Source organism: Papio anubis, chromosome 14 (genome assembly GCF_008728515.1).
Source record: "Papio anubis isolate 15944 chromosome 14, Panubis1.0, whole genome shotgun sequence".
NCBI classification, from domain to species: domain Eukaryota; kingdom Metazoa; phylum Chordata; class Mammalia; order Primates; family Cercopithecidae; genus Papio; species Papio anubis.
The window spans coordinates 42436829-42461226 of NC_044989.1; the positions used below are offsets into that span (position 1 = coordinate 42436829).

General features: G+C 37.4%; 1 protein-coding gene and 1 pseudogene across 6 annotated transcripts in view; one reads left to right on the top strand and one right to left on the bottom strand.

Annotated features, from left to right (window-relative positions):
- Positions 1–24398, top strand: part of EML4 (EMAP like 4) — a 160953-nt gene that overhangs the window by 39862 nt on the left and 96693 nt on the right. The window lies entirely within an intron of this gene.
- On the bottom strand, positions 14582–16198 carry LOC101002529 (annotated as a pseudogene). Its single transcript, XR_002516873.2, has one exon. The product of XR_002516873.2 is annotated as a 40S ribosomal protein S3a pseudogene (transcript).

Genomic DNA, 24398 nt, shown 5'->3' on the forward strand with positions numbered 1-24398 from the left:
CTGGCTTTTGTAGTAATCACTTCCTGTTTCCTTATGGTTTTATCCCCTAAGAGTCCTTTGCTAGATGCTAGAGTTTAGTCTTCCCTTTTTAAAATAAAGTACTTAAAATGCATCTTTATTATGATCTAATTGTAAAGGAAAGAGAAATTACAATATATTAAAAAATCACTAATATGATACTAAAAGCAGTTATTTGGAAACTCAAAGCCCTACATAGCTAAAAACATGGTTTCAAAACATGAAATAATTTTTAGACAATTATGTTCGCTTTTCTGGTTTTTTTCCTTTTAACAAATACCACAAAGCAGAAGGGTACTCTTACTTTCTTTCAATACCGATCTTTTTTTCCAAGATAATATGTTGTATTTCTTTTTATGTTGATTATCATTTGTGCAGGGCTTTTCAGTTTCTAAAACAGATGTTCCTGATCTGATTTAATCCTCACAGCAGTCTTGTAATGTAGGCATATTCTTCTTTCCATTTTATAGATGAGGAAATGATAATGTAACTAGTAGGTGGTGAAGCTTTGATTGGACCTTTGATTAAAAAGGGATTTCCTCATAAATGTTTTTCAAACTTTAGTCATCTGAGTACTACCTTCATGATTTTCCCAGTCTCTTACAACTATTACTATTTTACTTAATAATTTTATTTAAAATGACTTTTAAAAAACTGATAGACTGGCCAGGCGTGGTGGCTCACGCCTGTAATCCCAGCACTTTGGGAGGCTGTGGCGGGTGGAGCACCTCAGGTCGGGAATTCAAGACCAACCTGACCAACACGGAGGAACTCCGTCTCTACTAAAAATACAAATTTAGCCGGGCATGGCGGCGAGCACCCATAAGCCCAGCTACTTGGGAAGCTGAGGCAGGAGAATTGCTTGAACCCAGGAGGCGGAGATTGCAGGGAGCCAAGATCATGCCATTGCACTCCAGCCTGGGCAACAAGGGCAAAACTCCATCTCAAAACAAAAACAAAAAAAACCCAGTAGACTTCATTTAGAACAGTTTTACATTTGCAGAAAAATTGATCATACAGAGTTTCCACATACCCCCAAATTCCCTTATTATCAATATCTTATATTAGTATGGTACATTATAATTTAAAACCCAATACTGACACATTGTATTAACTAAAATCCATAGTTTATTAAGATTTTCTTAGTTTTTACCTAGTGCCCCTTTTCCAGGGTCCCATCCAGTTGTCATATCTTCTTAGGCTCTTGGCTATGACCATTTTTTCAGGTTTTTCTTGTTTTTGATACCTTGACAGTTTTAAAAGCAGTATTGGTATATTGTAGCAGCATTGGTATATCAGATATATTGTAGAATGTCCCTCTTTTGGAATTTGTCTGATGTTTTGGGGAGGAAGACCACAGAGGGAAAGCGCCATCTTCATCACATCATAAGAAATACATGTGAGCAACATGACATCATTGATGTTGTTGACCTTGATCACTGAGGTACTATTTGTTAGGTTTCTCCTTTGTAAAGTTACTTTTCCTAACCCCTTTCTGAACTATACTCTTTGGAAGGAAGTCACTATGCACAACCCACACTTAAGAAGTAGGTGTGGAGTTATGCCTCACTTCCTGAAGACAGTGTATTTACATTTATTTAGAATTGTTCTCTTAGATATTTTTTTCAGTCATTTATTTATTTCAGTATGGACTCATGGATATTTTGTTCTTTGGGTTAAGATCCAATACTATTTTATTTATTTTGTTCAGATTTTTCCAACTTTGGCCATAGGTTGGCTCCTGTGTTCCTTTGACATACTCCCACCTTTTTAAAAATAAAAACTTTTTTGAGAACTTCCTTACTTTCTGGCACTATAGAATAGTTTTTAGACATTTATTTTAAGATTAAATTTTATACACCACTCAGTAGATAGAAAATCATTTTATGGAAAATATTTGTTTATGTTAAAAGTTGGTTATGTTTAAATATTAGCAAAATGTTAGAGAGGTATTAGAAACTGAGACTTTCTTCTCAAAGTAATCAGAAGGTCCATGTGATCTTCTGTCTCTTATACACTCACTGGAGCATCCTGTCTTCTTTGCAACTATAACTCTTTTTAGTATTTGCTTTAACATTGATTGAAATACCTTATAATGTGGTTGGTGTACCTACCACAGTAGATAGTGTGGGACATATAAAAGTGTGAAATACGGTCTCCTGTCCTGAAGGGGCATACAGTTGGATTTTGTTAAGTCTGTAAGCATGGTTGAAAATAAATCATATACTCCTGCGTGTTAAGTACAAAATGGTATGAGTGTGAGGCTTATATGAGTTTAGGAAAGGAAGGATTCTGTGTTGAATAGAATAAAAGGAAGAACTTCTTAGAGGTTAAACCCATAGTAGATCCTGAAGGTAGGATATTGGGTAGGGGGTGAAGTCATTTCTGATCGGAGACTGAATGAACATTATCTACAGAACAATGAATGAGGAGATTGGCTTGGGTGGAATCTTGTGTTGTTATAAACTGAAGTAGTCGGAAATTTCTGAACCTGTGGATTAGTCCCCTCTGTAGTTAACAAGTGTGATATGCCTAAAGTGGTCAGTTCTAATTATGAAAGGACTTGGATGTTTTAAACCTGCAAATAAAATGTTGTTAGAGAGGTTGAAAACTTTATCCTTCCAGGAAGGTTACGTACTTTCTTATTGAAACTGTGACATTTAAGTTGGGTAACTTTGTTCCTGTTATTGCATAGTGTGTTGCCAGTGTTCTAAGTAGGGTAAGATTTACCCTTTGTCTTGGTGGGTAATGTAAACTTAGCCTGGCATTGGCAAACGTAGTATTTTCTTCACAGACACAAAATAACCCACTTTCTTTTTTTTAAAATTTATTTTTATTTTTATTTTTTGAGACAGAGTTTCACTCTGTTGCCTAGGCTGGAGTGCAGTGGCATAATTTCGGCCCACCGCAACCTCTGTCTCCTGGGTTCAAATGATTCTCATGCCTCAGCCTCCCAAGTAGCTGGGACTACAAGTTCGTGCCACCATGCCTGGATAATTTTTATATTTTTAGTAGAGACGGGGTTTTGCCATGTTGACCAGGCTGGTCTTGAACTCCTGACCTCAGGTGATCCGCCTGCCTAAGCCCTCTAAAGTGCTGGGATTACAGGTGTGAGCCACTGTGCCTGATCCCCACTTTCAAATTGTATGTAAATATATATAATGGCTTTCTTTAAGCCTTGTGGTACTCAACTATTTTGTAGGCTTTTTGATCATCTGTTAAGATAAAAATGTTTTTGTTGTTGGTTTTTTATTTCTTTTCTTTTTTTTTTTTTTTTTTGAGACGGAGTCTCCCTCTGTCGCCCAGGCTGGAGTGCAGTGGCCGGATGTCAGCTCACTGTAAGCTCCGCCTCCCGGGTTTATGCCATTCTCCTGCCTCAGCCTTCCAAGTAGCTGGGACTGCAGGTGCCCACCACCTCGCCTGGCTAGTTTGGTCTCGATCTCCTGACCTCGTGATCCACCCGTCTCGGCCCCCCAAAGTGCTGGGATTACAAGCTTGAGCCACTGCGCCCAGCCGGTTTTTTATTTCTTAATGAAAAATTTCTAATTTACTTTGTATTTTACTTTCAAAGTAATGCACGCTATTTGACATTTGAACTAGTGTATATTTAATGTCACCTTTAATGAATTAAATATTATACTCCCATATTTTAATAACTATTAAAATTTTTTACTTAATTACTTCAATGTTTTAAAGAGAAGGACGGGAAATATATTAAAAGCAAACTTGGCAGTAGATTTTTTTTTTTTTTAGCAATGCATGTTTCATTGCACGAAATAGAATATTTTGTTAATGTTTGAGACCATTTAAAAAACCTTCCCTTCCTCAGCTAGTCACTGCTAAAATTCTTTAATTTATTTTAATTTAGATCTCTTTTCTATCCAATTAACAGATAAAATGGCGTGACACCCACAGATACACCTACTTACTTACTGTGTGTCCACTTTATTCACTGCTACAGTAAGGCAGATAGTCCCCTTCATGCTTTTCTGTATCTTTATCACATTTTCCAGTGTTTCTCCCAGGGCACCACAGTACCTTTTATTGGACAGGGCATGAGAATAGAAAAGTATACCTGTGGATATTTTAAAAGTAACTACTAGAGAAAGAGGAATTGGCAGTATTGTGTGGTGATAAAGCACTTGACTAACAGTCTGAAAGCCTGTATTCCAGTCCTGGCTCTGCCCTGTGTTATGTAATCTTGGAAGTCAGTTTTTGCATTCTCATTTGGGTTATGTGATCTCTAAGACACTTTCAAAATTATATCATTTGTGCCATGGTTCTGCAAACAAATGAGCATATTAGTGTAACATAGTATCCATAATGAAATATTGGAGTACCTCTGCTTCAGTTGTAAAAGTGTTATAATCTTATAGCTTTGCCCCCACTTTTTAAAAATGTAAACTTTTAATTGAAGTCTAACATAATTTGCAGAAAAAGTACACTCATGATAACATAAAACACAAATCACAAAACATTACCAGAATCCCGGAAGCTCCTTAGTGATGCCTTCTGTTCACTACTATTCCCCCTCCCACATCTAAGGGTGACCACTGTCTTGACTTCCAACATCATAGGTTAGTTTTGGCTGTTTTTGGAATCACACAGTATGGCTTCTTGTGTGACTTCTTCTGCTCAGCATTATGTTTGTATGATTTGTTTAGTTCTAGTTCATTTCCATAGCTGTGGGGAGCTTTATGGATATATCATAGTCCATTTACCCAGTCTCCTGTTGGACTAACCATAAAGAAAAGAAGTAGTTTAAAAATATTTAGGGATTGAATCTTTCCATTGCATACTTTTGTGTACTGTTTAAGCATTCAGATCGCAGATGTGTGCTTCAGCTTTGTTAGCCTATTATCTCCCTTTTTCTTTTTCCCAGCAGCCGTATAAATCTTGCCTTGCTTCCTTGACTAGAAAACAGGAATAATTTTCTAATAGTTTTAATAGCATGGAAAAAATAAGGGCAATAATTTAATATTTTAAATTTTTAGGTCTAGGAAAGATACAGGAACAGTTTAAATTTATATTTTACAACTGGCTAGAAAGTACTTTTGCGTTTTCTTAAAACTGGTGTAAAATTAAGGATATTGATTGTTATTTAGATACGTCAATTTAAGTTTCCTTTATGCAATTATAATTTTTAGCTGAATGTGTAGGATTTTAAAATTCATTCCGTCAGCAGTTACTGAGTACCTGTTATGTGTGTAGTCAGAGAACTTTGTCTTTTGTGTATATCAAATATTATGGTAAATGGTGGGTAACACCTGTGTTTTGTGATCCCCCAATTTTTCCTAACAAGTCAATGAAAACTAAAATGTAGAAGCTTAAAGCATTTTGCTGTTTTAAATTCAGTAATTTCTCTGTTAACTCTTTATTAAGACAGCCACTTGGGTGGGAGTCTCAGATCAGTGACAAAATGTCAGGTAGTGGATTCAGTATGAACTTAAATAGAAAAAATTTATATCTAATACATTTACTCATATAAATATCATCCAAAGTATAAAAAATTAATGGTTTAAAAAAATGGACTGTTACTTGATGCTTACCTGAGTTTTTATTGTAAGGGGTTTATATATTTGAATAGGCTAGGCAGTTATTCCTAACTATATAGCTTTTTCCTTTACCTTGTTTTCCTCACCTACTTAGCCTGGAGTTTACAGCATTTTTTTTTGTTTTGTTTGTTTTTGTTTTTTCCATTTTTTAATTCATTGAAAATGAGTGATTGCTAAAAATGAAGGATTTGGGCTAAATATTTAGTGATTAATATACCCTTATTGATGTATTCTGGTTAAAAAAACAAACACCTAAAACTTAGTGGCTTAAAACAGCAATTTTGTTGTTATATCCAACATTATTGTGGGTCAGGAATTTGAGCAGGGTTTGGCTGGGCAATTCTTCTTTTCCACTAAGGTCACATGGTGATATGCAGCTGGAGGGTCGTACCTTTTGCCTGTGTAGTGCATTGGCCAGGATGGCTGTGAGGCTAGGCTTAGCTGGGACTGTCAAACTGAGTGTCTGTGGCCTCTGGTATGGTGGCTCAGAGTAGTTGGACTTCTTAAAGGGCAGCTCAGTTCTGGAGAAGGTATTCCAGGAAAACAGAGTCTTAGATTCTGTAAGACTTATTCATATCTAGTCTTGGAAGTTACACAACTTCTGTTGGTAAAAAAGCAAGTCACGAGGCCAGCCTAGATTCAAAGGAGGAACTGACTACCGGTAGGCATGTTTCTTTGGGGTTCATCTTTCGAGACTAGCTATACTACAAGATCTGTAACTCTGCATAGTAGATATAAAACTTTTTTTGAGACAGGGCCTCTGTGTCACCGAGGTTGGAATGCAGTGGTATGATTATGGCTCACTGCAGCTTCAACCTGTTAGGCTCAAGTGATCCTCCCACTGCAGCCCCTAAGTAGCTGGGACTACTGATGCATACCACCACACCTGGCTAACTTTTAAATTTTTTATAGAGATGAGGTTTTGCCATATTGCCCAGGCTGGTCTTGAACTCCTGGGATCAAGTGATCTGCCTGCCTCAGCCTCCCAAAGTGCTGGGATTGCAGGCATGCGGCACCATGCCAGCCATAAAACCATTTTTTAACGGAATGGTATTCAAATCTTATAATTCAAGCTGATTTTCATAAAATCTAACTACCTTAATATTTTTATGTTCTGTAAAAGCTTCCAGGGTACTCTGCAAATTTATTTCATTTTCTCTTGAAGTGTGTCAGCCTCAGACTAGATTTTTTTTCTGTTTTATTATAAAAAATGTTTAAGAAGTAAAAAAAAAAAAAAAGAATTTTGCAGTGAATACCTGAATATCTACCTCTGAGATTTTGTAACATTTTGCTATACTTTGGTTACTATATATCTATCTATTATCAACCTGTTTTCTGCTGAATTTAAAAGTAGGTTGCAGGTACTCAGATACAGATTTAAATTACTTTTTCTTCCAATCCAAACCTTAGAGGATAGTCAGAAAATACAAAGAATCTTTATTGCTATACCTTCTCCCTTTGAGAACTTTTTGTTTAGAACTTTTAAATCTGCCTTATTCATCGCATACCTACCCATTCTTTGGTTTAGTTTTCCACAACTCTTACTCCTGATAGTGTCACTAGGATCTTTGGAAGAAAAGGAGAAACTCATTTCTCTTTTTTTTTCTATTTTTTGAGGTGGAATCTAGGTCTGTTACCCAGAGTAGAGTGCGGTGGCACGATCTCAGCTCACTGCAACCTACACCTTCCGGGTTCAAGCAATTCTCCTGTCTCAGCCTCCTGAGTAACTAAGACTGCAGGCACCCAACACCATGCCTGGCTAATTTTGGTATTTTTATTAGAGACTGGACTTCACCATATTGGTCAGGCTGGTCTTGAACTCCTCACCTCAGGTGATCTGCCTGCCTCGGCCTCCCAAAGTGCTGGGATTACCACACCCGGCCCACTTTTTTTTTTTTTTTTGAGATGGAGTCTTGCTCTGTCACCCAGGCTAGAGTGCAGTGGCGTGATCTTGGCTCACTGCAGCCTCTGCTGCCAGGGTTCAAGCGATTCTCCTGCCTCAGTCTCCTGAGTAGCTGGGATTACAGGCGCATGCCACCACACCCGGCTAATTTTTGTGTTTTTAGTAGAGTCAGGGTTTCAGCATCTTGGCCAGGCTGGTCTTGAACTCCTGATGTCGTGATCCACCCATCTGGGCCTCCCAAAGTGCTGGGATTACAGGCATGAGCCACCAGGCCTGGCCTGTTTCTTTTTTAATTATAAAAACAATCATCCACAATCCTAGTATGAGTACAGCTACTCTCATTAATATGTTACCTGTTCTTTTTTCATTTTATATCTCTGCATTTATTGCTAGTAATTAAAACATTTTGAATGTGTGACATTTTAAAGATTATTATAGCCAAACAATGAATGCTCGATATTTCACTGAATGGCTGGACTGCTATTTTTAACCATGCCAGAACAATTGAGTTGCTTTCCAATGGAGGAAAGCTATTGAACCAAATTAAATACTGCTTATTGTCTAAAATTGGTTATATCCGAAGTTTATCCCACCCCTCTGACTCACACCCTTAAGTAAGAGTTTAAAGTGATGAAATGGCGGAGAAACAAAGTAGTTGGAAGGAATAAAGATCTTCTTGGTTCCTGGTTGACTTTGAAACTGCATAAGCAACAAACAAGGAAGTTAGAAAAAAAATGTAATTTTCAGCTGTAATAAAATATTTTTGTTAAGTAAATTTTCATTTTTTTAACCAATATTCTGACAGTTAATATTCTCATAGTTGGACTAAATAAATGTTTTATTTAAAGTTTGCCTGCAGATGTAAGCATATTAGAAACCTTTGGTATCAAGCTCAAGAGCTATGAGATACGTATATTTCCTATGAATTTTATTTGTTTTTGTAGTAGAACTTCTTTTTGAACTCTAGACAAATTGTAATCTTAGGGCTACAGTCCTCCTATACTGAACAAGATTATACTTAACCCATCAAGGCAGTTGAGTCTCTAATTTTTTTTCAGAGAAAGCAATTCTTGATTGTCAAGATTCATTCTTCCCAGAATTAACCTTTACTGTAAAAAAAAAATTCTTATATAACCCACATTCTTCATGTTATAAATTCAGTACATTTCTTGTTTGGCCCTCTGTGGAAACAGATGATTACTGTTTTTCATTTGGTAACTTTAGATACTTGAAACCTAATATTTGTCTTTTAGGCTTTGCTATGTTTGAATTATATTATTTACAGAATGCAGACTTAAACATAGAGTTTTCTCTATGGAATACTGTACCTATGAAAAAGATTCTTTCTGAGGATTCTTAAAATATGCTTCTGGACTACATTTGGTCATGTTTGTGTGTCCACATATTCATTGTCTTAATGAGTAGTTAGGTAATTTGAACTACATTTCTTGATTGCTGGAACTGTAGTTTTTAGAGGATATGTCCAAATATCAGATCTGTCAACCAATATTATAACCAAACTCACTAGCAAAAATGGTCTGAATTTGATCTGCTTTTAAATATGGAGATTTACTTTGGGAAAGACATGGGGAATTTGATCTGGGTGCTGATCATCTCACTTTTGGAAAATCCCAAGGATATTGGATTGATCCTGTGATTGATTTATGGGTCTCAGTCAGATCTGGGGTGGTCCTAGAAGATTGTATAGTCTGCAGTGAAGTGAGCTGTAGAACAGGGGTTCCCAACCCCTCGGGCCACGGACTGGTAGAAACTGGGTCACACAACAGGAGGTGAGCAGTAGGCGAGTGAGCAAATCTTCATCTGTATTTGCAGTCGCTCCTCATCACTCTCATTACCACCTACGCTTTGTCTCCTGTCAGATCAGTGGCATTAGATTTTCATAGGAACACAAACCCTATTAGGAACTGCACATGCAGGGGATCTCGGTTGCTCACTCCTTATGAGAATCTGATGCCTGATCTGTCACTGTCTTCCATCACTTCAGATGGGACCATCTAGTTGCAGGAAAATGAGCTCAGGGCTCCCACTGATTCTACATTATAGTGAGTCATATAACTATTTTTTTATGTATTACAATGTAATAATAATATAAAGTGCATAATAAGTATAATGTGTTTGAATCATCCCAGCCCTGCCCCACTGCCCCTAGTCTGTGGACACATTGCCTTCCATGAAACCAGTCCCTGATATCAAAAAGTTGGAGACTGCTGCTCTAGAGTATTCCAGATATTCTGTACTTGAGAATTATTACTTGGATCTCTCATGTATATGGATCTTCCTGAGCCTGTCTGAAGAGAATATAGTAAAGGAGGAAAGGAATATTAAATTTGCCCTATCATAGTTCAGTGTCAGCCTTTCCTACTCAGTTCCTATCCATACAGCACAATACAATTCCATACTAAAGTACAAGAGTCCTCCTTTAAGTACTGAAGATGCTTTACTTTGACCACAAGAATATTTGAATTTTGGATTTTAACCAGTAGTATGGTAGTGGCTTCTTTTCAAAATCAGTGAAATTTCTTTCTTTCTTTTTTAATTTTAAAGAGAGGGGAGTCTTGCTGTGTTGTCCAGCCTAGACTTGAACTTCTGCCTCACCTGTCTTCCCATCTCAAGCTCTTTTAGGGAAGGATTCACAAACATGTTTGTGAAGAATAGATAAACATGTTTAGAAGGGGACTACAAACATGTTTGTAGCTAGGACTACAAACATGTTTGTAGCTAGGACTACAAACATGCACTGCAGCACTTGACTCAGTGAAAACTTTTAATATAATGTATAATGCAGTTAACTAATGCTTGTTACGCATTTACTCCAAAATTTAACTGAAACACATTTGCTTGTTTCATCAGTGACATCATTTACACACCAATGACTCTTGGCCATGAAGAACCCACAGTGAACATAGAAAGTTTAGTTGTAGACCTTTAATTGATTAATTGTAGCAGAAAAGGCATCAAATGAGGAAGAGCCCCCTTCATAAGGAAATACAGTCGACCCTTGAACAACACCAGTTTGAACTGGGCAGGTCCACTGAAATGTGGAATTTTTCAGCCAAACGTGGATTGAAAAATACAGTATTCCAGGGATGCCAAACCTGTGTATACAGAGGGCTGACTTTTTGTATATGTGGATTGTGCAGGGCTAAGTGTGGGACTTGAGTATACCCGGACCTGGTATATGTAGGAGTCCTGTAACTACCCTCCCGCATATCTGAGGGATGACTGTAGATGTCTTTAAAAAGGTCTACCTTAAAGTTCTGAAGTTCTGTAAATTTTCAGCTTGCTTTAGTTTCTCCATTTGATTTTTCTTTTAGATTTTCATAGATTAGAAAATGACATTTTGCATTTAACAAAATTTTAAAAAATCAAAAGGTTTATGTATGTCGTTTTGTTTTGGTTTTGGTGCAGGATCATTGAAAATCCGTTTCTGGCCCTGTGCAGTGGCTCACACCTGTAATCCCAGGATTTTGGGAGGCTGAGGTGGGCAGATTACTTGACGACAGGATTTCAAGACCAGCCTGGTCAACATGGTGAAACCCCATCTCTACTACAAATACAAAAAAATTATTAGCTGGGTGTAAGGGGTGCACGCCTGTAATCCCAGCTACTTGGGAGGCTGAGGCAGGAGAATCACTTGAACCTGGGAGGTGGGGGTTGCAGTGAGCCAAGATCCAGCCTGGACAACGGAGGGAGACTCCATCTAAAAAAAAAAAAAAAGAAAGAAAAAGAAAACTTTTTTGCCAGGAATAGCTGCTTTGAAAATTTCTGTATAGGAAGGGCTTAAGAGGTGGCAATTTGGGTTGGGGAGTATGTCTTGAAGATTTAGTTTGATGCTGCACTTTATTTTCACTCATAGTGTATGTCATAGATCATTCAAAATAGCAAAGTTCTCAAAAAATTGTTTTACTTCTCTATAATACGTGTATAACACATAATTGAAAAAATACCAGTTATCCACATCAAATTCAGGCATACTTTGTTTTATTGTGCTTCACACTCTTGCACTTTGCAGATACTGTATTTTTCTTTTTTTTACAAATTGAAGGTTTTTGGCAACCCTGCACTGAGCAAGTGTATTGGCCTTGCTTTTCCAACAGCATGTGTACCCACTTCATCTCTGTCACGCTTTGGTAATTCTCACAGTATTTCAAACTTTTTCACTGTTATCGTATCTCTTAAGGTGACCTGTGATCCGTTATCTTTGATGTTACTATTGTAATTGTTTTGGAGTGCCATGAGGGACACCCATTTAAGATAACCTACTTAATAAATGTTGTGTGTGTTCTGACTGCTCCACAGACTGGCTGTTCCTCTGTCTCTCTCCCTCTCCTCAGGCCTCCCTATTCCCTGAGATAACAATAGTGAAATGAGGCCAGTTAATAATCCTACAATGGCCTTTAAGTGTTCAAGTGAAAAGAAGAGTGCACGCCTCTCACTTTAAATCAAAAGCTAGAAATGATGAAGCTTAGATGAAGAAGAGATGTCAAAAGCTGAGACAGGCTGAAAGCTAGGCTTCTTTTACCAAACAGCCAGTTGTGAATGTGGAGAAAAAGTTTTTGAAGAGTGCTACTCCAGTGAACATATGAATAAGAAAGTTAAACAGCCTTATTGCTGATACAGAGAATATTTGAGTGTTCTGAATAAACAGTCAGACCAGACACAACATTCCCTTAAGCCAAAGCCTAACCCAGAGCAAGGCTCTAACTCTCTTCATTTCTATGAAAGCTGAGAGAGGTGAGGAAGCTGCAGAAATTTGAAGCTTGCAGAGATTAGTTCATAAGTTTTAAGGAAAGAAGCCATCTCCATACATAAAAGTCCAAGGTGAAGCAGCAGGTTCTCATGTGGAAACTGCAGCAAGTTATCTAGAAGATTTAGCTAAGATCATTGATGAAGATGGCTGCACTAAACAACAGATTATCAGTGTAGACAACACTGTCTTATATTAGAAAAAGATGTTACTTAGGACTTTCATAGCTAGAGAAGAGAAGCCAATGCCTGACTTCAAAGGACAAGCTGACTCTTGTTTAGGGGCTATTGTAGCTGATGACTTTAAGTTGAAGCCAGTGCTCATTTACCATTCTGAAAATCCTAGGGCCTTAGGATTATTCTACCCCGCACATGTGTATGCTCTAGAAATGGAACAATAAAGCTTAGATGACCACACATCTGTTTACAGCATGGCTTACTTTTTTTTTTTTTTTTTGAAACAGGACCTTGCTCTGTCACCCAGGCTAGCGTGCAGTGGTTCCATCAAGGCTCACTGCAGCCTCAATGTCCTGAGCCCAAGCAATCCTCCCACCTGAGCCTCCTGAGTGGCTGGGACTACAAGCACACCCAACCATGCCTGGCTAATTTTTGTGGTGTTTTTTTTTTTAAGATGGAGTTTCGCTTTTGTTGCCCAGGCTGTAATGCAGTGGCATGATCTCAGCTCATTGCAGCCTCCATCTCCCGGGTTCAAGGAATTCTCCTGCCTCAGCCTCCCAGGTAGCTGGGATTACAGGTGCCTGCCACCACACCCAGCTAATTTTTGTATTTTTGGTAGAGACAAGGTTTCTTCGTGTTGGCCAGGCCAGTCTCGAACTCCTGACCTCAGGTGAGGCACCCACCTGGGCCTCCCAAAGTGCTGGGATTAGAGGCATGAGCCACCGTGCCTGGCTAATTTTGTATTTTTAGTAGAGACAGGGTTTCGCCATGTTAGCCTAGCCAGGCTGGTCTCGACATCCTGACTTCGGGTGATCTGCCCCTCTCAGCCTCCCAAAGTGCTGGGATTACAGGTGTGAGCCATCACACCCAGCCTCATTTTTGTATTTTTTTGTAGAGACAGTGTTTCATCACGTTTCTCAGGCTGGTCTCGAACTCCTGGGCTCAAACGATTTGTCTGCCTGGTCCCACAGTGCTGGGATTACAGGTGTGAGCCTCTGCACCTGGCCTAAAGTTGTCTTCTCTCCTTATTCTTCTCTCTCTGTAGCCATGAAGAAGTTGAGTCATGTTAATTAACACACCAGTGATTCTGATTATGGAGAAGATAATTTCTCAGCTCTATTAATAAAAATTACATTTTCATTTGAGAAGAGATAGTTTTTAAATTATTTTATGTATTTTAAAATGAAATGGCGTAGTTGCTTATTTTAACAAATTTTTTGCAAGATAGCCCCTGTTAACGGTTTAATTTGTGTCCTTCCACATCAGGGGTTGACGAACTTTAGCACTTTGTGGCAAAATTCACTGTTTTGTATCCTGGGAGCCAAAAATGGTTTTTGTATTTTTAAATGGTTGGAAAAATCAAAAGAATATTTCATGACACATTAAAGTTATATGAATTCTAATTTCAGTGTCCATAAATAAAGCTTTACTGGAACAGAGCCATACACGGTTGTATAGTTACTGTCTGTGGTTGCTTTTGTGCTGCCACAGCAGAGTCCAGTAATTGGGACAAAGACCTTTTGTCCTACAAAGCCGAAAATGTTTACTATCTGGTCCTTAACAGAAAAAGTTTGCCAACCCCTGTTCTCTTGTACACCTGTTTTCTTGTTTGCTTTTTCAAAAACAGTACATAAACTGTACTATGTAAACAATGAATATGCATTATCTTTTGCTTACTGGAAACTAACTTAAAATATATATCCATTGATCATGCATAGCCTTCCACATTGATATATAGAAATAAAACATTTTAAATAGCTGCATAGATTCCATATTTAGATAACATATTTCATTCACTTGATCCCATTGTGATAGGTTTGATTTATAGTTCCCTCTCTCCCTGCTACATACATTGTTGTGTCAAAGCATATGTATTTTTCATTTTTGTAGTGATTACAGATTACTGTTCACAACTGAGATTTGTAGCAGTTCACAAATGCACCAGTACAAATGTCCTAACTTCCTAGCCAGTATTTGCTATTGTTTTTTTTGTTTGCTCACAAGATCAGTAAAAATTATTTTTAATTGCAAGCCCCTGCCAAGTAATGAGGCTAAATCATTTGCACCTGTAAAGACATGCTTTGAAGTTGCTGAAGTTTAACCATTATCTCAGTGTTTTGTTTGGTTTCTGTTTTTTAAGAGCTCTTTTTTTTTTTCTTTCTTTTTTTCACAAATAGCACTTTTTATTTGACACTAATTGAAGTCTGAACTTTAAACAGATTCTTGGACTGGTGGTTCATATCCATCAGCTCGTTCAACTTTAGCACCTGTCTCGTCCCCAGTGGCTTTTCCAGAACTACTGCCTTCACCATGAAGCTCCATGAGCTTTCCCAATTCAAACTTGGGCTTCTTCAGCATTTTTACTTTTCTAACGAAGACATCATGGAGAGGATAAATAGATTGGCAAGCCTTTTCTATGTCTTTTCCAATGCTGTCTGGAATCAATTTATTGATCACTTCTTTCAAGTCATTTGTCTGCACCTCTTGGGTCATGATTTCCATCATCTTCTTCCGGATTTGGCGGACCTGTTGGTGCTGAGCATAAGAGGTCTTCCGTATCTGATTGTTGCGTTTTTTAGTAAAACCAACACAGAACAGACGAAGCAAGTAACCATTGGTAGTCTTGACATCAACATGAGCTTCAATCATTGTCTGCCACTTTTTGACCATGGAACACATTTTGTCACGGGTAAGATCCATGCCATGGAAGTTAGGCAGTTTTTGCCCTGAACATCTTCAGTAATCAGCTTGAATTTTCCAAATGCAACTTCATCATTCTGCAAATCAGCAAGACTCACTTCCAACACACGACCCTTGAGACCATCAGATGCAATTTTGGTTCCTTGGATCCTGGTGACGAGTGTCTTTCCAATATTTCTTATATTGAACATAGCAGGTGCTTTCACATCATACCAATCTTTCTTAGAAAATGGATCAACCACTTTCTTCTTGGCTCCCTTTTTGCCGCCTTTCATAAGGCGCTTGTTCTTGCCAACCCTGTTTTTTAAGAGCTCTTAAATGTCAGTAGTTACAAATTACAAATTTTACTATAGCAAGTCATCTTTCTTCTCCTTGCTTACAAAGAAGTAACCATTTTTTAGTCTTTCCCTATGACAAGAGTACAATGTGAGAATTTTTGCTCCTCTTAGCCCAGATCTCTAATGTATATGAGAAACATCCCCATGAAAACACATCTAGATACTGTAAGAATCATCTTTGTTTACAAAGACCATTACATTTTCACTAATCTTTGGACAATTTGAATAAATACGCATAACAGTCTCTTAAGAAATGCTGGCTCTAGGCTATATTATGAAAAAGTTGAAGTTGACCTTACTACTCTAGAATCTTTTTCCCCTTTCATTTGTGCCCTCATGTAGGTGATTATTCTGGCCTTTTCACATGCCTAATAATACCACTATGGGTTCTCCTTCCTGTCATTTATACACTTGGGAAAATTTAAATTCTATTTATACCTTCTGAGGGAGTTTACAGTTTAAATTATGAACGTTTTTGTGGCTTATCGAATGAGGGTTTTTTTGTTGTTTTTGTGACAGCTGTTTTGAGATACAATTCACGTGCGATATGAATCACCCATTTAAAACATACAGTTCAGTGGTTTTTAATATATTCAGAGTTGTGCACCATCAATTTTTAGAATATTTTTACCACAATAAGAATAAATCCTGTATCCTTTAGCAGTCACTTCCTATTTCTCCCAGTCCCTGTAGTTTTTAGGCAGCTGCTAATCTACTTTCTCTTATAGGTTTGCCTATTCAGGACATTATATAAATTGAATCATACAGTATGTAGTCTTTTGTGACTGGCTTTTTTCACTAAGTATGTTTTCAAGATTTCATCTATGTTGCAGCATGTATCACTGTTTTATTCTTTTTTATTGGAGTAATACTCCGTCATGTAGGTATAACCATGTGAACAAATAACTGTTCAGCATTTGATGGACATTTGGATTATTTCTGCTTTTTGGCTCTTATGAACAGTGCTGCTATAAACAGTCATATGCAAGTTTTTATGTGGGCATCTGTCTTTATTTCCCTTAGGTATATACTTTAGGAGTGGCGTTGCTGGGTTATATGGTGCCTCTGTTTAACCTTTTGAAGAACTGCCAGATTGTTTTCCAAGGTGGTTCTACTGTTTACATTCCCACCAGCAATATATGAGGGTTTCAATTTCCCCTTATCCTTACCAACACTTTGTCATTTTGATTATAGCCATCCTAATGGTATGAAGTGGCATCTCATTATGATTTTTTTATTGTTATAAAATACACATAAAATTTATCATTTTAAACATTTTTAACTTCACAGTTCAGTGTTATTAAGCACATTCACATTGTTGTGCAACCGTCACCAGTATGTTTTCAGAACTTTTTCGTCGTATCAGTAACTCCTCATTGACCTCTCCTTTCAGTCCCCAGTAACCTCTATTCTCTTTTCTGTTTCTATGAATTTGCCTATTCTAGGTACCTGGTATAAGTGGAAACATACAATATTTGTCCTTCTGTGTCTGATTTATTTTACTTAACATAATGTTTTCAAAACTCACGCATGTTTTAGCGTGTGTCAGAGTATCATTTCTATTTAAGGCTGAATAATATTCCATTTTATGTTTATCCATTCATGTGTTTATGGACATTTGGGTGCTTTCTACCCCTTGGCTGTTGTGAATAATGCTGCTATGAACATTGGTGTGTAAAAGTATCTTGAGTTCATGCTTTCAGTTCTGTTGGTTTATACCTGTAAGTGGAGTTGCTTTGTTATATGGTAATCCTGTTTAATTTTTTGACTAACTGCCCACTGTTTTCTATGGTGGTTACACAGGTTTACATTCCTACCAGCAATGCACAAGAGTTCTAATTTCTCCACATATTTTCATGTGCTTATTGATACTTTGTATATCTTCTTTAGAGAAATGCCTGTTTATTTATTTTTTTTGCCTACTTCTGGATTGCTGGATTGTAGGCCAAGTATACTTTCACATTTTGTAAGTCTTGCTGAATTATTCTCCAGAAGAGTTTGTCGATATACAGTTCCCTTCAGAATGTATAAAAGTTCTGATGCTCTAAATCCAACTAACGTTGCCAGACTTTATTTACGTTTTTTGTTTATCCAAGGATGTGTGAAATAGTATTTTGTGATTTTAATTGTCATGTGCCTAATTACTAGTGACTTTGATTCACCCTTCTTCCCTCCCTACAGATAGAAGTTTGCCTAGTCATGTCTTTTTTGCATTTTTCTATTGGACTGATGTCTTTTTTTATTGCTTTATAGGCAATATTGACATATTTCTTACATATGTTGATTTTCTCAATCTTTCAGAAATTTAAAAACTTTTATTTTTTTGAAGTGAGAAGAAAGCAAGTTGAATTTGTATCCTTGGGATTTAACATAGTCCTGACAAATTAGTCGCTCAATAAGTATAAAATGTATAAATATTTTACAAACATCTAAAAATTTATCTTATTTTTAAAGAAATAATGCTACCCAAATTAAATAACAAAAGAGCTCTATTTTGTATATTATATACTATAGTTTTATAATGAAATGTTAAAACAATCATAAGGAAAATATGTTCACTGTTCATTAAGTGGAAATGGATGTTCATAAAAGTCCCATTTGTACAAAAAATGTGCTAATCATCCCTTTATGGTAAAATAATGTATTGGATCTTCCACCGTTCATGCCCTAGGCACATTTGTAAGTGGATTAGAAAAATAGTTCTTACCAGTCTTTTCTTGGTATGATAGTCATTTAAAGTAGATTGAATCTGTTAGATCTTCCAGATACACTTAAATTCTGAGATTAAAATATTCATACTCACATAATTCTTAGCCATAACACTGAAGGGACAGGGATTGGGGAGATGTTGGCCAAAAGACACAAAATTTCAGTTAGATGGGAGAAATAAGTTGAAGAGATCTATTGTAAATCACAGTTTTTACAGTTAATAAATAAATTGTGGGCCGGGTGCGGTGGCTCACGCCTGCAGTCCTAGCACTTTGGGAGGCCGAGGCGGGCGGATCATGAGTTCAAGAGAGCGAGACCATCCTGGCCAACATGGTGAAACCCCTTCTCTACTAAAAATACAAAATTAGTCGGTTGTGGTGGTGCATGCCTATAATCCCAGCTACTTGGGAGGCTGAGGCAGGAAAACCACTTGAACCTGGGAGACGGAGGTTGCAGTGAGTCAAGATCGCGCCATTGTACTGCAGCCTGGGCGACAGAGCAAGACTCTGTTTCAAAATAAAATATAAAATAAAATAAAATAAAAATGAGAGTAGATTTTTAAGTGTTCTTTCTCATAGAAAAATGTTATGTGAGGTAATGCATATGTTAAGTAGTCTGACTTTGCCATTCCACAGTATTTACATGTATAAAGTATCATGTTATACACCATAAATATATACAACTTGTCAGTTAAGTAAATTTAAAAATGTTAAATGAGATTAAAAAAATAAAAACTGCTTACTTCTAGAAATATATATATAAATTTTGATTCTAGTAGCAGTATATCCCACAAAATTTCCATGAAGTTCAGCAAAGGGAATCCCCTCAAAAGGAAAGCAAGATTTTGTTGAGCATGGTACTGAGCATGTTTAATCCAGACCTTTTCCCACTGTCAGTTTTATGTACATATGAAATGATCATTCTTTTTTTTTCCCCCTTGAGGTAATATCTCACTCTGTTGCCCAGCTGGAGTGCAGTGGCACATCGTGGCTCATGCAGCCTTGACCTCCCAGATTCAAGTGATCCTTCTGCCTCAGCCTCCACAGCCTGCCCCAATTAGCTGGCTGAGATTCCTGGCTTACACCTGGCTGATTTTTTAATTTTTAATTTTGTAGAGATGGGGTCTCACTGTGTTGCTCAGGCTGGTCTCAAGCCGTCCTCCCACCTCAGCCCCACAAAGTGCTGGGATTACTGGTGTGAACCACTGTGCCCAGCCTCTGTTCTTATTTTTTAAAGAATTATATCCTACCTGCTTTAAAAATTAATATGAGCCTGTTAAGCCTTTGTTTTTGTTTGTTTGTTAGTTTGTTTTAAACCACTCCTCTTCCACAAAGAAAAACTTGAAATTCGCTCCTGGTCCAACAACTCAATTTTGTGTGACATATTGCAATATATATGCCCTTCAAATACAGTTGACCCTTGAACAACACAGGTTTGAACTGTGTGGGTCCACTTATACAAGGATTTTCTTCGGCCTCTGCCACCCCTCAGACAGCAAGAACAACCCCCTCCTTCCTCCTCTGCCTATGCAGTGTGAAAACAGCAAGGCTGAAGACTTTTTATGAACATCCATTTCCACTTAATGAATAGTGAATATATTTTCTCTTCCTTATGATTTTTTAAAACATTTCATTATAAAACTACAGTATGTAATACATTATATAACATACAAAATATGTGTTAACTGTTTGTTATTAGTAAGGCTTCCGGTCAGCTGCAGGCTATTAATAGTTTGTAGGGAGTCAAAAATTATACATAGGCCAGGCATGGTGGCTCACACCTGTAATCCCAACACTTTGGGAGGCCAAGGCAGGCGAATTACTCGAGTTCAGGAGTTCAGAACCAGCCTGGCCAACATGGCGAAAGCCCGTCTCTACAAAAAATACAAGAAATTAGCTGGATGTGGTAGCATGCGCCTATAATCCCAGCTACTCAGGAGGCTGAGGCATGAGAATTGCTTGAGCCTGGGAGGCTGAGGTTGCAGTGAGCCAAGATCATGCTACTGCACTCCAGCCCAGGTGACAGGGAGAGACTGTCTCAAAAAAACAACAACAACAACAACAACAAAAACAAAGTTATACATGGATTTATATACTTGAAAATTGCTAAGACAGTAGATTTTTACGTGTTCTTTCTCCTCGTAGAAAAATGAGTGGGTGGTCAGCACCCCTAACCCCTACATTGCTCAAGGATCGACATAGTTTTAGGAATGAAATTGATGAGTTTTGATGATATAGCTTGTGGTTGATTGATAGATTTCCTCTGGATCTTTCTCTGCCTTCTTTTTTATTTGAAATAGGCTAAAACATCTTGTTCTTAGAGCTTGTCATTTAAAATTTAGTATTCAGTACTTACATTGTTTGGAATATAGCTGTAGTCTTATAATTTAGAAATTATAGCTTTGCTTAATGTTTTATAGGCCTACATCGTGAGCTCTTAAAATGGCATTGCTTTAAAAAATTTCTCATCAATATTTTTCTTTTAACAGAAAAACAACTTGCTCCAGAGACCAGGCTTTCATTCTTTTCTCTCCTGGTAAAAATTGACTGACTTTCTTTGAGTGCTACAATTTTCTGTATATATCTGTCAGGACAACTGTCGTATTGTACTTTATTTATTTACCTTTTTCTGTCCCCCACAATGCTTGCTAGGGTTAGGAAACCATCTCATTTAAGTCCTAACAATGCATGGTATGTATTAATAATTAGAAGGTCACTTAATGTTAAAAATGATTATCAAGTAACATATCTTTGTGTTGTTTCCAGCATCTCCTGCTAATTCCAATTTAGTCCATTTTTAACTTTCTGATGATTAAAATGAAATTTAGTGAGTAAACAAATCAGTAAAATATAGTATCTCTTTCTGCTAATGTATTAGAAACTAAGTTTTAGTGAAACTTTGATTGTGTACCCTAGGTATCTGACTGCAAATGTTACTCATCCTTAGGGATTAAGGTGATCTAGTTGTGGGTTTAGCAGGCCTTTATATTGGAATCTTATGATTATAGTAGTAGCTAACACTTATAAAAAAATTTCACCTTTTGTCATTTTAACATGCTCTTTAATTTATCTAATTTAATTTTCTATAAGTTTGTATGTTAGGTGTTCTTAGCCTCATTTTAAAGATGGAGAATCTGAGGCATGAAGAAGTTAAGAAACTTGCCTGGGTATATAGTTAGTAAATGATGAAGCCGGTTTTTAAATCCTAGACAGTCTAAATCCAGAATTGTGTTCTTAAGCACTATATGCATATTAAGTAAGTTTTTAGCTTACGCATGAACTTTGTATTCCAGGAACAGTTTTGTTAGTAAAATCTTAAATGATAAAGTATTTTTTTCATAAAGCAAGATCTTGCAAGAATCACCCATTCACCACTAGAGAGAAAAATAAATGTGAGTGAGTGAGTTTAGGGCTAAATACATGTAAATAATGAGTTTGTCAGAGGAATCAGGAAGGGAAGTAAAGTAGATTTTTTTTTCTTGGATAAGAAATAAAAGCATTTTAGCCCATTTGCTTATAAAAAAAATAAGAGGAAAACTCTAGCAAAATAAATCTAGAGTCCTGGGTTGAGACCCAGTAATGCAAGAACGTCTAATCTCTTAGTTGGGTTAAATCTCTAAAACTGATAGGAATAACAAAGCTATACTTCATTTTGGTCATATCCTGGCAGAGGGGAAGAGGGGAAAGCAGGGCAGGAAGATAGATAGTCTCAAAATACAGGTACAAGAAAGGAAAGCGGGGGGAGATATTCAGAGAAAGAAAAAAAAAAACAAAACAAAAAAAGGAAGAAATACTAGGATAGTGAGGGAAGAGGGGAGATACCTATCTTTTCTATCATACAATTATTAGCTAAATTTGCTTCTTCCAGATTCCCCCTCAGCTACACGGAACTTCTAATAAAGGGGATTCTTATCTTCTAAAGCAACCTCCAGTCCTATGCATTAGTCCAAACTAATGAGAGCCTTTTTTTCATTCCCTGTTTTATCCTGTCTTTGTTGCTTATTCTGAAGTACAACCACAACAAATCAACCACTGTTTGGAGAGTTATTGCAATGTGTGATGCTTTGCAGGTGTAGAGGAAAATGAAAAATAGCTTCTTCCCCAGAGGGTTTTACAATCTAGTTAGGAATTTTAAATGTAACTTTATTAAAAGATAATTAACAATATCCTGCAATGTTATGAGTCGTGTGGTATATACAATTCCACACTTACCTATTGGCTCAACCTCTTATTTTTTATTTTTTATTTTTTTGAGACAGTCTTTTACTGTTGCAGAGGCTAGAGTACAGTGTTGCAATCTTGGTTCACTGTAACCTCTGTCTCCCGAGTAGCTGGGATTACAGGTGTGTGCCACCATGCCCGGCTAATTTTTTATTTTTAGTAGAGATAGGGTTTTGTCATGTTGGCCAGGCTGGTCTCAAACTCCTGACCTCAGGCGATCCCTCCGCCTCAGCCTCTGAAAGTGCTGGGATTACAGACGTGAGCCACCACGCCCAGCCAGCTCAAGCTCTTTAACCAGCTCTTCTCAGCAGGGCACTGTGTCTCCTGCGCTACAGAAAAATTAGGTAGAAAGACAAGTATCTGTACCTCTTCTCTCCTTTTTCCCTTCATTCTTAGATAAAAGTATCTCTTCTCAGAAAAGGCTCATTCTTTGTCTGGTTTTTTCTATTTTAGCCCTTCACATCTCTAAAGCTGGAGCTCTGCTGCATGTCCTTTCATGTTAGTACAAATCACTCTATTGGTTCCTTCCCTAAACCCTGTAAATCTACTACTCTTACATTTAAATAAAAACACCACCATCAGCTTTGCAAACACTCTCTTCACCCCCATCCTGTTAAACCCTTTCCATCTTCAATCAAATTCCTTAAAAGACTGCCTTACCTCCCAGCCTCCCTTCAGTGCATTTCAGTCATGCTTCCGTTCCCATGACTCCACTGAAACTTCTCTGGTAAAGATTCCTTAATACTGGCCAAATCAGATGGACCATTTTTAGTCATTGTCTTTTGATATCATTTCCTGAACCTATGACTAGCTTTCTGACAGTTTTTATTTTGTCTTCTCTGCTAGATAACTTTGGCCCTATTCGTTTCTCACTCCAAGTCATCAATTCTCATGACTCCAGTTATCAGATATGTCCTAATAAAGCTCCCAAATGTAATCTTTAGTTCAGGCCTCTGTCTTAAGCCCAAAACCTAGTTATAGTTTTCTTATAATGACCTCAAACTCAGTAGATCCAAAACCACACATCATTCTGTTCCCTCATTCCCCACCCTGTTTTTTTTCCTTTGTTCTCTTATCAGTGAATGTTATAGAACCATTTATTCAGTCATCCAAATAGAAACACGGGGATCTTCCTCTACTTTTTATCCCTTCATCTAGTCAATGACCATATTCCATCAATTCTGTCTTGAGTATCATCTATTAAAATTATCCCTTTATGGCCAGGCACGGTGGCTCACGCCTGTAATTCCAGCACTTTGGGAGGCCGAGGCGGGTGGGTCATGAGGTCAGGAGATTGAGGCCATCTTGGCTAACACGGTGAAACCCTGTCTCTATTAAATATACAGAAAATTAGCTGGGTGAGGTGGTGGGTGCCTGTAGTCCCAGCTACTTAGGAGGCTGAGGCAGGAGAATGGCGGAAGGCAGAGCTTTCAGTGAGCCGAGATCGCGCCACTGCATTCCAGCCTGGGCGACAGAGAGAGACTCCGTCTCAAAAGAAAAAAAAAAATTATCTCTTTATTTCTAATTTCTGATAGATAAATTTCTGACAGTAATTTTTTTTAATTCTCAGCACTTGGAAAAATTTTTATATATAGTAGTACTCAAATATTTGGATGAATAGGCCTTTTGGAAGAGATTTGACTGTAATAGAAAAGAGAGAAGATGATTCTTAATCGTAGAAACAGCTAAGACTGGGTCCCACAAGCTTTTTCCCTGAAATTAGATTTTGGTTTGAGAGGGAAGAAATGCCCAAGGTACATAATATACAAATTAGTAATGCACTGCACAAATGGGAGGTGCTAGGAAAAAAAGCCCAATATACTTTGATGTGCAAGAGGACCTTTTTTGTTATATGCTAATTAGAAAGCACTTTGCTACAGAACTTTTTTGACAGCCCTTCTAACCTTAGAAACCTCTAAGCAATCATTTAATTTGGGTCCATTTATTGTAAAGAAGAGTATGGTTGACACTTGAATCATAAAACTACAGCCTTAAACATTTGTCTGGTGAT